We start from the raw sequence: 18,257 nt of genomic DNA, 5'->3' as shown, positions 1-18,257 counted from the left end.
ACTGATATCAGACTGATGCGGTTTCACAAAAACAGTTTTTTTAGAATTAGAAAAAGTGTACTAAACATTCTTACTAACCTGAGACTTCAGAACGAGAGATTTTTTCCCCTAAACATCCCCAGAAATGTTCAGGTTTCAGACTTTTATGGATGAAAAAAGAAAAAAAAAAAGAAAAAAAAGAAACAGAAATATAGTTACGTAAATATAGCTGCACACAACATCTGTGGGGTCCAAGCACCAATCGCAAGCAGTGCCCCTTGTTATCCTGTCAAATGCCTGCTGGATGATGATGATGACGGCCATGCTTTTAGATAATCAGGTCATCATGAAAAATCCACATACAGACTAGCACAAAGATGCAGTCTACCAAATTTCAGTTGGACCAGACGTACAGTCCCTGAGATAATTATTATAATTATTAGAGATAATAATTATTCAGGTTCAAACTCAACTAAGTATTTTGACAGATTTTGTGAAGCTCCAAAAAAAAATCGTAGAACTAGTTCACAGAAGTAGGTCTTAGATATTAGCTCAGAATTTAAGTGGGTGGAGCTAAATCATTCTTGAGACTTTATTGTTTGGTAAATGGCAAGGAATCAGGAAAGAAAAGAATTTCCACAATATAACTCATGGTCATATCTCACTATCCTGATAAACAGCAGCAGAAGAAGAAGAATAAAAACAAGAAGACAAACAAAACAATTCGGTTCCAGCATTTTTGGTGCTTTGACCCCTAATTATTGCTGAGGATTGCTCTTGCATGCATATCAGGGGGTGTGGCCTATTAAATAGTCACTTGTTCTTGACCTTTTGACTCTCATACATAAAGTTAGGAGAATGAAGAGAAAATGTTTTGTTTCAAAATGATACTCATTTAGTCATTTTTGAATGATTTCTCCGTGTATGGCTTCTGATACTTACACTGAGGTTTTTTCTTTATTATAAAGGCAGTCCGTGTATATATTTATTCTTCTCCTGTATTTTCGAGCTGGATTTGTTTAATCTGAGGAGGTACTATATAATAATATTATTATTTTAATCTACTATAAATGTCTATCGTCTTAAAGTAATTATTCCACCCAACGTAAAAGTTCAGATTTACGTCACGGTAACGTAATAACAAAACATGGGACTTTGTTGTTGTTGTACATCTGCGCTACGATGAATACATCCAGGATATCGGTGTGGATTTGATGATGTTATGGATATTTGTTATCCAAGTCAAATCACCTAGAAATGTCATTATAGATCACACTAATCCATCTTTAATATGACTTCAGGCTTCTCCAATAAAAAAGCTCTGATGCTGGTCTGCTGTAACCTGTGAATGATGGAAACCTGAAGTCATCTCAATAGGACTAACAGATGTCTTGGCCCAGTTCAGAAAGGATTTGTTAGACAGCAGGGTAAACTCGCAATTATTTTTGAAATGTTTGCTTTTGGCTCGCCATGTATGAGACTTTTCTGCTGTCATTTCTAAAATAAAAGTATAATAAAAGATTGCAGATTTTTGTCTGCTGTTATTCCACTCACTGACTCGTGCTGAAGCACACTTCCCATCCATATTTGCTGAAGAATTTTAGATTAAGCGCCTTCATTTTGTTTATTTTGTTTACAATGCACATTTTCAAACTGGAAAATTTTCCATGCCTAATGGATCATTAAAAAAAACAAAAACACGTCCAAACTTCTTTCTTTTTGAAGAAACGTCCAAATCACAAGCTCCCTGGGCATTTATTGTGCATTTTGTGTACACTTTGTGGACAATACACCATCGCCTTAAGTTTAATTTAAATAAATGGCCATTAACAGTTGGTTTCTGGTCTTAAAGCGTGCAGGTTTGGGGTTTTTTTTTCATGTTGTTTAAAAATTATTCAAATGTTCACAGTTTTCACCAATACCCACCCCCAGTTACTTACATGAATAGTTCTTTTGAATCTACTGTAGCTCATTTATTTTGCAACATGACATTAGCACTCATATCCTATCTATATTCTCATTTGAACGGGAAGTGGGCGTGGTCTAAACTAGAACTGATTTAATTACTCAGAGAAGTTCGCTGTAAATGCTGTCAGAATCTGGGACACAGTGCTGCTGCAAGTCAAATTGGGGTCCTTTAAACTGCATTTCATTATACGAAGGTTTTCTTTCAATAATAATGGAGAAAAATGGAGTGGATTGGAATTTGTTTGTAAAGAATAGGCGCATGACTGCATAGAGTGAAATTCGGTTAGATATACACTGAGATATACACTTTATCAGAAACCCCTGTACACCTACTCATTCATGCAGTTATCTAATCAGCCAATCATGTAGCAAAACATCATGGAGATACAGGTCAGGAGCTTCAGATCCTGTTCAAATCAGACATCAGAATGCTCGTCTCCTGTTGTAACACATCTGCCTGACATGTTATGCGTTTGAGATGCTGTTCTGCTCACCACAGTGGTAAAGAGTGATTATTTGCGTTACCGTAGCCTTCCTGTTAGATTAAACCAGTCTGGCCATTTGGTACAATAGATTACACTTCATGTGTAATACAGTACACTTTCAACACTTTATCAACACCCTATAACAGTGTTAGCTAGCTAGCCTAGATAGCTGTAAATGTTCATTCTTAGTTCATTCCGACTTAGCTAGCTACACAATCTAACTTAAACAAACTTATAAACATACAGTGGATATATAAAGTTTACACACCCCTGTTAAAACGGCAGGTTTTTGTGATGCAAAAAATGAAACAAAGACAAATCACGTCAGAAATTTTTCTACCTTTATTGTGAAATTTTAACTTATTAATTAAAGTGAAAAACAATAAGAATCGTTTTAGTGGAATAAAAGAAAAATTAAAAATGTACAATAAGCCGGTTGCATAAGTTTGCACACCCCTAAACTAATACTTAGTTGAAGCAGGTTTAGATTTTCTCACAGCGTTCAGTATTTTTGGGGAAGAGTCCATCAGTTTGGAGCGTCTTGATTTAGCATTATTATACCATTCTTCCTTGCAGAAGTTTTCTAACTCTGTCAGATTGTCTGGGCGTCTCCTGTACACAGCCCTCTTCAGGTCACCACACAGAGATCGGATTGGATTTAGGTCTGAGCTCTGGTTGGACCGTTCCAACATCTTGATCTTGTTTAGGTGAAGCCGTTCCTTTGTTGATCTGGAGGTCTGCTTCGGGTCGTGCTGTAAGGTGACATTGTTTTGAAAGTGTTTAACAGAAGCGTTAAGGTTTTGCACCAAAATTGACTGGTATTTGGAGCTGTTCATTATTCCATGATCAAAGCCCCAGTTCCAGCTGAAGAATAAAGTACGATGCTGCCGCCACCGTGCTTCACCGTGCTTCACCGTGTGGATGCTGTTCTTATGGTGATGTGCTGTGGTGTTGTTTTTTGTGCCAAACATATCTTCTGGTATTATGGCCAAAAAGTTCAACTTTGGTCTCATCAGACCAGAACACATTATTCTACATGGTTTTGGGATATAGGATGTAATCTTTATTTATTTTTGGTTGCCACCCTACACCACAGCCCAGAGACATGACGAATTCGGGAGATTGTCACATGTAGGGAGCAGCCAGTACTTTCCAGAAATTGCTGCAATTCTTTTAACGTCGCTGTAGGCCTCTCAGCAGCCTCCCTGACCAGTTTCTCCTGATCTTCTCATTAATTTTAGAAGGAACACCCTGTTCTTAGCACTGTCCTGCCATATTCTCTCCACTTGTTTATTATTATCTTTACGGTGTTCCATGCTCTATCCAATGCCTTGGAAATGTTTTTGTAACTCTCTCCTGATTGATATTTTTCAACAGTGAGATCCCGTACCTTCTTTGTAAGATCTTTGCAGCCCAGGGCTTTTCCAGTTGGACGTTACCAAGATGATGTCAGGAGAATCCTAGAGGAACAGCTGGACTGTATTTAGGGTTAATCAGTCACTAATTGATAACAGGTGTACACTAATTAACATTTAATATGAGTTTGAATGTGATTGGTTGATTCTGAACACTGCCACATTCCCAATTATAGAAGGGTGTGCAGACTTACGCACGCTGGGGATTGGGAGTTTTTTTGTATTGTTTAAAAGTTTTTTTTAAATGCATTGCATTTGTTTATGACACACTTACGATAAACTGGCCATGTGAGCGTTTCTGTATGGATGGGCAAATTCTATACACTGTAGTATGTATCTGTTGAGAGAATGACAGTAAATTATTGACCCAGGCGAACAGTAACTGGTAAGTGTTTCTTTCTGGATTTTTTAGTTGAAACTAGTTTTAGCACCGATTGTCAGATAGAAGCTGTAACTGTGCTTCCTTGTTGCTATGAGCTGTACACTTGTTGCTAGATTAAAGCAAATTCCGGTATTCAGTTTCGGTTTCAGTCGGGAGTCGCTCGTTCACGTGACTACTCTTTGTTTTGCTAATTAAAGAGGCGTGCTCAGCTGAAACACATCAGTATTTATTCATTAAGAAACGCTGAGGCGGAAGCATAAGCCCTTGTCGTGTGAAGACCGAGCTCGTGTAAAGACTACCTGCGCGAGTCCACCGAGCAAGGACACCGACAAGACACCAGACGTGCTGCTAAGTATACTTTTTCTCCCTTTATTCCTCTTGCTGTTACCTGTTTACACACACTAACATGTGTCATCAGTTTATCCCTGTTATTTGCCACAGGCACAGACTGTGGCATTCTCCCAGAAACGTACGCAACTTGGACAACTTACGCTTTCTGAATGCGGCCTCTGCAGGTTCCATCTCATTCTCAATCGGACTTTGGAACTGCCAATCTGCTGTCAACAAGGCAGATTTCATTTCTGCATTTGCAACCCACTCCAACCTCAGTGTGCTGGCTCTGACTGAGACCTGGATCTATGCTGAGAACGCTGCCACTCCCGCTGCCCTGGCCTCCAACTTCAACTTCTCCCATACCTCACGCCCCAACAGATGAGGGGGTGGTACAGGTTTTCTTCTCTCCAAAACATGGAAATTTACCTGTCTTTCTCCCTCTTGCTCATACACTTCCTTTGAATTTCATGCTGTTACAGTCACTGACCCTGCCAAAATGCACTTTCTTGTTGTTTACCGTCCCCCAGGTCAACTGGGGAAGTTCATCGATGAATTTGACACGCTACTGTCCACCATCCCAGATGATGGAACTCCTCTTCTGGTCCTTGGTGATTTAAACATTCATCTAGACAAGCCACATGCAGCTGACTTTCTTGCTCTCCTTCCCACATTTGACCTCAAGCAGTTCACCACACCAGCAACCCACAAAGCTGGCAAACAGCTTGACCTCATCCTCACACGTAATTGCACCACACATAATCTTCTCATTACTCCTCTCCACACCTCTGACCATTTCTTTATCCAGTTCTCTATTTCTCTCCCCTCACCCCCATCACTGTCTCCTCCCTCTATCTCTTTTCGTCGTAATCTTCGCTCCCTTTCCCCCTCACATTTCTCCTCCGTTGTCACAACCTTACTTCCCTCCAACAGCCTCCTTTCCTCACTTGACTTAAACACCGCAACCGACATGCTATGTTCCACCCTAACATCTTCTCTTGACAGCATATGCCCCCTAACCTCCAGACCTGTTCGCACATCACCCTCTAGTCCTTGGCTCTCAGAAGCTCTGCGTAACAACCGGGCTAAACTAAGAGCATCTGAAAGGAAATGGTGCAAATCAAACATCCCAATTGACCTAACCAATTACCCCTCAATTCTCTCCTCTTTTTCCAATAGCATCTCCATTGCTAAAGCCACATTCTACCAAGAGAAGATTGGTAGTTCTCCCAACACCCGCATTCTTTTCAAAACCTTTTCCTCTCTACTCTGTCCCCCTCCTCCCCCTTCCCCTACCTCTCTCACTGCAGATGACTTTGCCACTTTCTTTTCCAACAAGGTTACATCAATCAGGAACCAGTTCTCAACCCCAGACATGCATAGACCGACTCCTCCTCCATGTAACTCCCAACTGACTTCCTTCTCTCCCCTCTCAGAGACTGATGTCTCTAAACTCCTCCTCTCTAGCTGTCCCACAACCTGTCCTCTTGACCCTATCCCTTCTCACCTTCTTCAGTCCATCTCTCCCACACTATTACCTGCACTCACACACATCTTTAACACATCGCTCTCTACTGGCACATACCCTACCTCATTTAAGCAAGCCCGGGTTACCCTACTGCTTAAAAAACCATCACTCAACCCTGCTATAGTTGACAACTACAGACCTGTTTCCCTCCTCCCTTTTCTTTCCAAAACTCTTGAAAGAGCCGTTTTTAATCAACTCTCCAATTTTCTCACACAGAACAACCTCCTGGACACCAAGCAGTCTGGCTTCAAGAGCAACCACTCCACGGAGACTGCTCTGCTTTCCGTCACTGAAGCCTTACGACTAGCAAGAGCAACCTCTAGATCATCTGTCCTCATCCTACTCGACCTCTCTGCTGCTTTCGACACTGTGAACCATCAGATCCTCCTGTCAACTCTCTCCAGCCTAGACATCACCGGAACGGTTCTGCGCTGGGTGGAATCCTATCTCTCTGACAGATCCTTCAAGGTATCATGGAGGGGAGGTATTTCTGAAACTCAGCAACTCACAACTGGCGTTTCACAGGGGTCAGTTCTGGGTCCACTCCTCTTTTCTATCTACACTACATGTCTAGGGCAGGTGATTGAGTCTAATGGCTTCTCATATCATTGCTATGCTGATGACACCCAGCTCCATTTGTCCTTCCAGCCTGACGATCCATCCGTCTCTGCACGCATCTCTGCTTGCCTGTCGGACATCTCGGTCTGGATGAAGGAAAACCATCTTAAACTTAACCTGGCAAAATCTGAGCTTCTCGTGATCCCAGCCTGTCCCTCAATCAACCACAACCTCACTGTACAGCTCAGCTCAACCACACTCAAGCCAACCAGGACGGCCAGGAACCTTGGGGTGATTCTTGATGACGGCTTGACCTTTACAGACCATATCTCAGCAGCTGCTAGGTCCTGTAGGTTCATCCTGTACAACATCAAGAAAATCCGACCCTACATCACCGAGCAGGCTACACAGATACTAGTCCAGGCTCTTGTTATCTCGAAATTGGACTACTGCAACTCACTGCTTTCAGGCCTCCCAGCCAGCTCCATCAAACCCCTTCAGATGATTCAGAATGCTGCAGCGCGCCTCGTCTTCAACCAGCCCAAGAGAACCCATGTCACACCCCTCTTCATCTCCCTCCACTGGCTTCCTGTAGCTGCTCGCATCAAGTTCAAGGCCTTGATGCTCACCTACAAGACCTTGTCTGGAACAGCACCCTCCTACCTCAACTCTCTCCTGAAGGCCTACGTTACCTCTCGCAATCTGTGATCGATTAGCGACCGAAGTTTAGTAGTTCCCACTCAGTGTGGCGCAAGGTCCCTTTCCAGAACCTTCACGCTAACTGTTCCTCAGTGGTGGAATGCACTTCCAATCTCAATCCGGACCGCAGAATCTCCCACCATCTTCAAAAAACAACTAAAGACCCAACCCTTTCCGTGAGCACCTAACCAACTCATAATAATAAAAAAAATAAAAAATAAAAAAATTGCACTTACACCTCTACTCTGCACTTTGCTTCCTCTGGAACTCAATTAACGGATCTTGTACGGTAGCACTTCTTGTATTGTTCTCTGCTTGATATATCGCTTTGCATGTATTTTTCTCATTTGTAAGTCGCTTTGGATAAAAGCGTCTGCTAAATGAGTAAATGTAAATGTAAATGTAAATTGGTCATGGATTGCAGCAAAGCAGCTACTGATAATCCTTCAACAAAACAGAGAAGGACAGTTCAGGCTTGCATTGCTGACATTTATTCCCTTTAGTAAAGGATGGTTCTGAACATCCTCCTGCATCAGAAGCAGTAAAGCAGTCTGGTTTTATCAGAGGTGGACAGCAGGGTATCTTCTGAGAATTTAGACTCAATGCAGGTGCTCTTTTTAAATAAATAAATAAATAAATAAATAAATAAATAAATAAATAAATAATATATATATATATATATATAATTTGACCAAAATCAAACACTTTTTAAAATAATAAATTCTATTTCTCGAGTCCTCTCTGCAATCTTGCACGATTTACGAGAAATGAACTGAGGAAGGGAAATCTTTTCTTGCCAGATGAATGTTGCTGAGAGAGCTCACAGGTGGTGCTGACTGATCTGTTTTTTGCAAACTCCTGCAGGAATATAAAGAAGCCTTTCCTGGCCGATGATGAAATGTATGCGTCTGCACTTCCACAGCTTGGTGTGAGAGCTCAAGCTCCACCATTAGGCACATTTTCTACAGTCCATTGATTGCAAGAAAAAATAAATCTCATTATTCTAACTCATGAAAGGTGCATGAATTTGTCACTAATAATAATTTTAAAAACTAAACACATAGAGCAGTGAACTTGTGCTATCTTTTTGAAGGTTTTGTCTTTGTGAATAGAAGGGTATCAAACCTAAATTTGGTGTTGCACAAGGTTCTGTTTTAGGCCCACTGCTTTTTACTTTATATATGCTCCCTCTAGGTCAAATTATTCGTAAACATGGAATTATCTTCCACTGTTATGCTGATGATACACAGCTGTATGTTTCAGCGAAGCCAGAGGACAGACAGCAGCTTAATAAAGTTGAGGAATGTGTAAAGAACATTAGACGCTGGATGCTTATTAACTTCCTTTGACTTAATTCTGATAAGACAGAAGAACTTGTATTAGGACCACGTGTAGCTAGAAGTAATCTTTCTGATCTCACAGTAACTCTGGATGGACTTTCTGTTTCATCATGTGCAGCAGTAAAAGACCTTGGAGTGATTATTGACTCCAGTCTTTCAGTTGATGCTCATGTAGATAATATTACTAGAATAGCCTTCTTTCATCTCAGAAATATTTCTACGATACATTTACATTTATTTATTTTACATTTATTCATTTAGCAGACGCTTTTATCCAAAGCGACTTACAAATGAGAAAATACAAACAAAGCGATATATCAAGCAGAGAACAACACAAGTAGTGCTACTGTACAAAAGCCATTAATTGAGTTTCAGAAGAAGCAAAGTGCAGAGAGTAGGGTTGTTTTTTTTTCATGGGTTGGTTAGGTGTCCACAGAAGAGGTGGGTCTTTAGCTGTTTTTTGAAGATGGTGAGAGATTCTGTGGTCCGGATTGAGGTTGGAAGTTCATTCCACCACTGAGGGACAGTTAGTTTGAATGTTATTGAAAGGGATCTTGAGCCACACTGAGTAGATATTACTAAGCGTTGGTCGTTGATTGATCGCAGATTGCGTGAGGGAATGTAAGCCTTCAGGAGAGTGTTGAGGTAGGGGGCGCTGTTCCAGACAAGGTCTTGTAGGTGAGCATCAAGGCCTTGAATTTGATGTGGGCGGATACAGGAAGCCAGTGGAGGGAGATGAAGAGGGGTGTGACATGGGTTCTCTTGTGCTGGTTGAAGACGAGGTGTGCTGCTGCATTCTGAATCATTTGAAGGGGTTTGATGGAGCTGGCCAGAGGCCCAAGAGTAGTGAGTTGCAGTAGTCCAGTTTCGAGATAACAAGAGCCTGGACTAGTAAGAAAAAAGATAAGATAAGAAATTTATTGTCACAACATGATGTAGAAATATTAGTTCATGCATTTGTCACCTCTAGACTAGATTACTGTAATGCCTTACTGTCTGGATGTTCCAGTAGGAGCATAAACAAACTCCAGTTAGTCCAGAATGCAGTTGCTAGAGTCCTAACTAGAACCAGAAGATATGACCACATCACCCCGATCTCATCCACACTGCATTGGCTCCCAGTGAAATTTCACACTGTTTATAAAATACTTTTATTAACTTATAAAGCACTGAATGGTCTCGCACCACAGTACCTGAGCAAACTGTCTTTTATTATCCACCACACCTACTTCCATCAACAGGTGCAGATTATTTGTTGGTACCTGGAAGTGAAGGCTACAGCAGGGGAAGAGCTTTCTCTTATAGAGCCCCACAGTTATGGAACAGTCTTCCTATTAGTGTTTGGGACTCAGACACAGTCTCAGTGTTTAAGTCCAGACTGAAGATATATTTGTTTACTCAAGCTTTTAGTGAATAGTTTTTTTCTTAGGTAAAAGAGCAGATCTAGAGGATCACAGGTATAGAGTGTTGTGGTGAACTGGGATGTTTGTATGCTGTCTCCCCCACTTTCACACCTTCACCCAGGTGTGTTGATGGTGGAGTGGCTGGCCGCATTATGTCCCAGGGAGTCCTCATATCTGTGTTCCCTTCTGGTTCTCCCTTTTAGTTATGCTGTTATAGCTAGTCTTGCAGGGGTCCCTGCTTTTACTCACGCAAAGTACATTGTCCTTAACCATTACAGGGCAATAAGCATACCTAATAATCTCCCCCCCCCCCCTTCTGTCGAGCCACACATGATACTCTTGAGATGCCAGTGATCCTGACTCCTGATCTCCGGACCTGCCTGATCCATCCTGACGTTCTACTTCTGGTTGGAGTTCTCACCAGTTGGAAGTCACATGCTGCTGCTGAGGATGTCCCACATGGTGCAGACTAAAGATCACTGAGATTACTGAGGATGGTTCCAGTTAAACACCATAAAGATGCTCTGGACCTCAGTTCATATGAACAGTTATGCTGTGATAGCTTTAGCACTACAATTACCACAAACAGTTCTGCACTCGAGTCTCCATCAGTGACCAGTGGAGAAGTTCAACACAACAGACTTCATGTAGAAACTGTAATGAATTTCCTGCTTACACAACTGCACTATTTGAGCATGAAGTATTAGCACATTCATAGAAGGGGTGCATTTATTTATAATCACACTATCCGTCATTACCCAGATAAGGACGGTTCCCTTTCGAGTCTAATTGTAATAAACATCTTATTACTAACTTTAATGGTCAGAACAGGGGCTAACGTGATGTTATCGTGACATAACTTGACGTATAGTTACGTTAAATATAACAATAAGGGTATAAACAGTATGACCTTTTTAAATGGATGATGAATGAAATTGTAACTGTTGGTAAATCACTGTAGTGTAAGAGGAATAAAACACTTTTATAACATGCAGTTATAGGAAAATAATCCACACACCCCTGTTTTTTCCCCTTACTTATTCCACTTGTACTGTAGAAAACAAACACATGCTAGGATGTCAATATAAATGTAAAAATTGAGTGAAGCTGCAGTCTTTTAGACACGCGTTCACTCGAAACATAACTCCCGTCTGTCACACCGTGCATCTCCCTTAATCGAGCAGGACTTCGGATTATTTCTAAGCACCCAATTTTCCTGGCTCGTACTGTTCTGTGTAAAGTGGTGTAATTAGAATTGCCTGCTGGTGTGACAGCGAGAGTTTCTCCACCAATTAAGCGAACTGACTTGCCCTTCACTTTAACACAAAACTAATCTTCTGTCTATTTTCTTTTGAAAAATGACATTGACTTTGCCATTTTTGTGAAATAAATGCTTTTGAAATATGCCGATTTGATAGCTCGCCAAAAAGAAAGTGCTAATTGGATGGACCCGAGGCTATTGTTCCTGTATCCAGCTGGATGGTTGGAAAATTGCAATTAAAGAAAGAAGCACAGCGTTGAGATGTTGAGATGGTGTAGAGAAATGACTGACGACTTGTACATTACATCATGTAGCCTGTTGAGGGAATAGTCAGTAATGTTCATTTCTACACAGTGGGTCATTATTATTGTGACTATGCAAATGATTCCATTAAATATTTATTGCGTGAATTTGAGCATTTCTGATTCTATATCATAACATGGATAATCTGATTTATTTGTCCGATTGTGTTCTGTCTAAAAACTGCACAAGGAAACTGAAAATAATGAGCATATACAATTACACTCGAATAGACCTTTCTATCAAACAAATTCAAAGCAGTCATTAAGAAAAATCTGCTGAAAATAAGACAGTTGAAAACTACAAAATGAGGCCTAAATGGTGAAAGAGGCCTCCTGAGTGCGACGTTCTCTAATTCTTCCAATAATGCAGCTCAGCCATCGCAGCGTGTCGGCTACCATAGACACACACTAACTCTTACTCCTTTTGTAGGGTGCCATTACTTTTCTCCTAATGGAATGGCTAGTCTTATTGGTCCTAATTTATGGATTTGTTTTGGAAGTCATTAATATGAAACAGCTGATAATCACAAACGTTTTTTAAATCTGTGAATAATTGAAATAAATAAGCAATTATTTCTGTTATTATTTTATTTAACTGGCATGTCGAGGTTCGTGTTCGGACGTACACAACAGCTCGTAGGACACAGTGCTCTGTTAATTATAGCAACGTGTTGGTGCGTGATGAACGCTACGTAGTTTTCTAATGAATTAATCAGAAGTAAAACATCCTGTAAATAACTCATATTTACCATTAGCGGGAATTTGACTTCCTGCCTTGCTAATTACATTAGCTATAGCATAGATTTCAGCTATGCTAGTCGAACCCGGTGTTAGCAAAGAAAATATGCTAACTTAGTTAAATATAGCCAGATAATGTTAGCAAATTAGCAAAATTAGATGTTCAATCCTTCTAGGAAGGCATAGGAGACTTTTTACTCCAGCATACAGATCCATGTTTACCGAGGGAGGGCCAGGAGTGCTCATCCCCAGCTTCCACACTGCAGTCCGGTGGATCATTAGTCTTCAAACGCACACGGATATCTACAGCGATAACTACATTGTGCAGCATGAGAAGGTCGCTGCAGATGAAGAACTGGCATGGTTATTGATTTTAGTTGCTTTAAACTCAAATATAAATAAATTCCTTTGTGGCATTGCTCAAGGTCTTAATGAATGCTTCCTGATGTCAGGACACAGATTTCAATGCTCAATTGAATGTCCAATCTCCGTTTGTCCTTCTTCAGAGAGTGAAGACAAATCCCTTTTCCATTTAGAGCATGTGAGTTCTGGTTAAGAGAGACGCCTCGTGACTCATCTTCATTACTCAGATGTTTTTTTCATGCAGCATTGCTTAGAAACATATGATGACAAGGACACTTGTCAATACGCCTTAGTATTGCTATTAGCAGTGCTGGACTCTTATGTGCGGTATTTGTGTGTGCGTGTGTGTGTGTGTGTGTGTCTGTGTGTGTGTTGACCATAAGCAATTGTTTGATGGATTAGACTTATTCTCATACAAATTCAAACAAACAAGGCTGGTGTGTCACAAAAGTAAAGTTTAACCTCACCTTAATCTTTAACTTTTCATAGGAATGAAGTGGAGTAATTGTTTTCCTTACTAAACGTTATCAACCCTACTGCTTTCAGTTTCTGAAACATTATTATTAAACATGTATTATCGACAGCTTTAGGGATTATAATTTGCGTTTTTTGATGACTGATGGGATCATAACAGTTCTTGGTAAGTGGACTGTATAGTTATTCGCACGATAACGACAATAATGACAATTCTTTAGGGAAAAGGTCAAGTGTCTGGTGCATTCACAGTTCATATCAGACTGGTTTAACACCTGCCAGAGTCATTTAGCTTGAAAAATAGCTACTTTGCCTTTCATCAGATGATGCTTGACCTTTATGCATATGAAAAAGGAGAAAAATCCACATTAGCATTGCCTAGCATTAGGTAATATCTAGCTCATTATTAACTCAAATCCACTCCAAAATCATTTTCTGGATCGCTAGAGATATATTCCTTTCTAATTTTTGCACTTATGCAATAGTTACTTCTGGTTTATTTGACAAGGGCATTCCTCTGACTTCCCAGACCTCAGGCTTTAGGGTGACAGCCTCTAAGCAGCTCTCAGCTGCCCGTTAATGTTTACCTTTGTAGAAAATGTTTACCTTTGCTCAGAAAGGAGCAATATTGATAAAATAATACCAAAAACTAAAAAGAGGAAAATAAATCTGTGCTCTTGTTGCCTCTAAGCAACACACATGTAGGGATACCTTACTGTTAAGCCCCGAAGTCCACAGGAGTCCAGATGGGACCATGGTTTTGACGGGAGTTTTTGGTTTTTAACCTCCAGGCTTGCCGGAGCCACATCCTACAGGGTGGTAGCAAAAAGTCATCTGATGTTCCCCATTCCACCATTCATATCACTGTACACCTTCAGTAGGAACTGGATTTGTGCAAGTGTGGATGGAGCATGCCTAATGTTAATGCACTTGTATGATCACCAAAGCAAACTCCTAGACATTTTTGTGGCCTATCTGGGGTCTGTTAGACATCTTCACACAAAGGCTGTGCCACTTGACAGATTATATCTTCTTGAAGATGGAAGCAATCCTTTGCCTCTTACCACTAATCTCACTAATAACCCAGTTCAATCCATTCTACAGTGGTAGAAACACCACCAAAGTCCAGGTGGCATCCAAGTCACCCTTGAAGGTACATTTACATTTACATTTATTCACTTAGCGGACGCTTTTATCCAAAGCGACTTACAAATGAGAAAGATACAAACAAAGCGATACATCAAGCAGAGAACAATACAAGTAGTGCAACCATACAAGATCCATTAATTGAGTTCCAGAAGAAGCAAAGTGTGCAGAGTAGAGGTGTAAGTGCAATTTTTTTTTTTTTTTTAAGTTAAGCCAGATAGCTGACCGGGTCACTGTGTGTTGTGCTATTCCACACAACATCTTTGTGATCAATGGAGATACTGTGGAGACAGAGGAAGGTGCAGGGTGGCTAGATGATATCGCCATTACAACCATCAGGAGATCCAGTCTTTATTTTTCAGTTTGTTGATCCATACTGGGTTCCATCATAAATGGAGATGTGATGACCTACAGAGAGACAATCAGAGCTCTGTGCTGTGATAACAACCTCTCCAGGATGAAGGAGATGATTGTGCACTACAGGAAGTTGCACAAGTGAGAAACCACCAGCATGAAGTTCTCTCTGTATCATCTCACCTAGACCCTCTACTCCAACACGGAAATTAGGTATGCCTGCCAGAGATCAGTTTGGACTGGCCTCGAACATCCTCACCAACGTCTTTCTCAGTAGCATAGAGAACACTTGTTGGACTTGTTGCATCACTGTATGGAATTGCAGTTGCTCCACACACAAATACAAGCCTCTCCACTCTCAGGTGAGAACTCATCAGAGGCAACAGACTCCCAGGTTTACATGATGTTTACTAGTCACAGTGCCTGTGTAATGCTCGCAAGATCAAAATGGACTGCAGTCTCCCAGCACACAGTGTTTTTCAAACCGTCATCTGGCAAACAGCTCAGTTGGGAACACGCACGGTCAATTCTCAAGTGCAGTAATTTTGAGGCAGACGCTCTCTTTTCCACAAACCTTTCATTCTTTAAATTACATTACACCATTCAGACACCTGGTCTATATTACATCATTTCTTCAACATTGGAGCTGCGGAGAATCAGAATCCTGGCCCAAGAATTTCAACTGGACATTAAACCACTGGAAGCCCTCATGCACATTCAAGCACTGAACAGTCAACCTGTAGGGAAGGAAGTGATGACACGTACTGTAGTACCCTGTGGATGTGTTTGTAGACCACATTACCCAAGTATGCCGCTGTATATGAAAATGTCTGCATTGTCGTCCCCCCCTCCCCGGACCCCTATGACTGCAGTGGTAGCTCTAGTGGTCAAGGCAAAGGACTATTGATTGGAAGGATGCCATTGTTGCATCCGTGAGCTTGAACCTTAATCCCTGACAAATCCTGCTCAGTTGTATCCTGTCTCAATTGTGAAGTGCACTGTATAACAGCATCAGCCAAATGAGTAAAACGATCACATGATCACACAACCAAGCTGCCCCTCCTCCATCTCCTGTCTCTCCACTACTGGCAGCAGAAAGCACAGCTTTGGAGAGCAGGCTTCGATTTTTTGTGCACAAAAAAAGGGTATGATGCAACTTTCTCCATGCTTTGATTATAGAGGACTGAACCAGGTCAGAGTGAAATATTGGTACGTATTAACGTAAGCTCTCTTTATTGGAACAGCTTGAGTCATCCTGAATATTCATCGACCTCAGACACGCCTACACCCTTATTAAAACTCAGCAGAACTGCATTTACCGCCGCCTCTGGCCACTATGAATATTTGGTCCTGCCATATGGTTTGGTCAATGCCTCATCTATCTTTCAAGCTTTTATCAGAGACATTCTTCAAGAAATGTCTGGGATGTTCATCACTGCTTACATCTCTTCTTACTCCTGATCTTTCCACGTTATAGCAAGTGGCCTTCATCTCCAAGAAGCTATTCTGCCTGAATGCAGTTATGATACCGGTAACCATGAACTACCGGCTGTCAAACTAGCATTAGAGGAAAGGAGACATCGGATAGAATGAGCTGAATGCCCATTTGTAGTCTATACTAACCACCAAAACAATCTCTTATTGCTCCACATCCATTATACCCATCTCCTCCCTGCGAACCCAATCATGAAGCCATTCTGGTGTAATCTTGTTTCACAGGAGATATTACCTGGGACATAGATCACAAGATCACTCAAGCGCACAAGAGATATCCCACATTCCCTCAGCGACCCACAGAGGAAACGTATGAGCTTCCTAATCACTGTAATAAACTAATCAAATGGGCCCATTCATCTTCTGTTCACTCCGGAGTGTCCAGTGGCTAAACATACCAACCTTTCCACACCAGTGGAAGTGTTGCAGGGGAAAGTTTCCAGGAGTCCTGCCATTAGAGTGGCTCATGAGACTCATGTTGTCTTCACCAGTTAAAAACATTTTTTTCTTTAAAATTAAGTCATATGCTTTTTGTTTTTTTCCCTGTATATGATGTTGTAATGTACATGCTAAGGTCACACACTGCATCTCCTAGCTATCACAATACAATGAAGGTTGAGTGTGTAAACAGAGGCAATCATTCAAGACTGAAGTTTAGGAGGAGAAGAAACCCAGAAGCCCTTTTTAATACATTTTGTTCCAAGCCAGTGCTCCTACAGCATGTCTAGTCAGATGGGTGTTAGCAGTGCTAGTGACGTGCTAGCTAGCACTTATCGTGGAGAAAACATTGGCAGGAACAAACTACTTTTTTGGCAGGTGAATTATGCTATGTGTGAGGAATTTGACAGTTAGTGATTAACAGTTAATGAGAATTATTTACAACTGCTCGTAAATACAGTGCTGAGGTAGCTTTCAAATGCTAGCAGTGAACACTGTTAGCCATGTATAATTGCCTATATTATAGAAATTAAAAGGCAGATAATTAACCTTGGGGGGAAAAGGAGTACAATTGATTTGGACAGACCCATAAGTACACGACTGTGATAATGTCCATTGAGGAAATTGGCTCCTCTTTCAGTGAAATAAATACAATTTCACAGCTCAGTGGACGCAGTTAGCTGTTTATTGTCTGGCTCACCGTTTGTACAGTACGGAAATCAGGAGAGCTTTTATCTTCAAAGCAGGAGAGGAAACGTACTTCAGACGATGGATGCTTTTCAGAGTCATGAAACGTGTAACAGTGTGGGTTTATTACAAGAATGTACTGCGTATTATACTGTATAGAAGAGCATTACAGCTCCTAATGTACAGCTTTCTGTTGAGCAGGTAAACCAAAAGGGTTCTGTTACTGAGGTGAAGGTTCAGGTCAGATTCACAGGGATGTCAAGGGAGGGTCCACACAAGGATAGTAAAACTTGTGTGTGTGTGTGTGTGTGTGTGTGTGTGTGTGTGTGTGTGTGAGTGTGTGAGTGTGTGAGGGTGAGTGAAGAGGTGCCACAGCTCCACCTTCTGCCTCTTTCGTGTAGTTCAGTTAAACACAGCTTTATTGGCATGACTATGTCCATTACAGTGTTGCAGAGGCACAACAATGATGAATAATAAATGACTGAATAATATTAACTCTAGATTTAATGTTAGTGTCACAGAGATTGAATATCAACAGTTAAGAATCCATTTGAAGAGAAGATGTGCTGAAGGTAAATGATGAATATTTCGACAGAGCCCGTGTGTGGAGAAACATTTAGCAAATAAAAAAGCTGTGTTGTCAGTTTGTTTTCAAGAACGATGATGCATGACGGTGTTGTGCACTTCTGATGCAGGCGGATCTGTGCCAGATTTGGGCCAGATATTGAAATAACATTTGGATTTCCATCTGCATCGTGGTGTATTCTTCACTAAGTGGAACGGATCACTTCCACTGATGTGCGAAAAGGGATTTGTGTACAGTAACATCAAGAAGTAAGGGTTAGACACACTGAAGTCCAAGTGCACCAGAGACACTAAGAAACCAGCAAAGCTTGTGGGGGAGTGGTAGGAC

This window comes from Ictalurus furcatus, chromosome 6 (genome assembly GCF_023375685.1).
Source record: "Ictalurus furcatus strain D&B chromosome 6, Billie_1.0, whole genome shotgun sequence".
Classification (NCBI taxonomy): domain Eukaryota; kingdom Metazoa; phylum Chordata; class Actinopteri; order Siluriformes; family Ictaluridae; genus Ictalurus; species Ictalurus furcatus.
The sequence above is the reverse complement of the archived record's forward strand: the minus strand, read 5'-3'. Positions refer to the sequence as shown.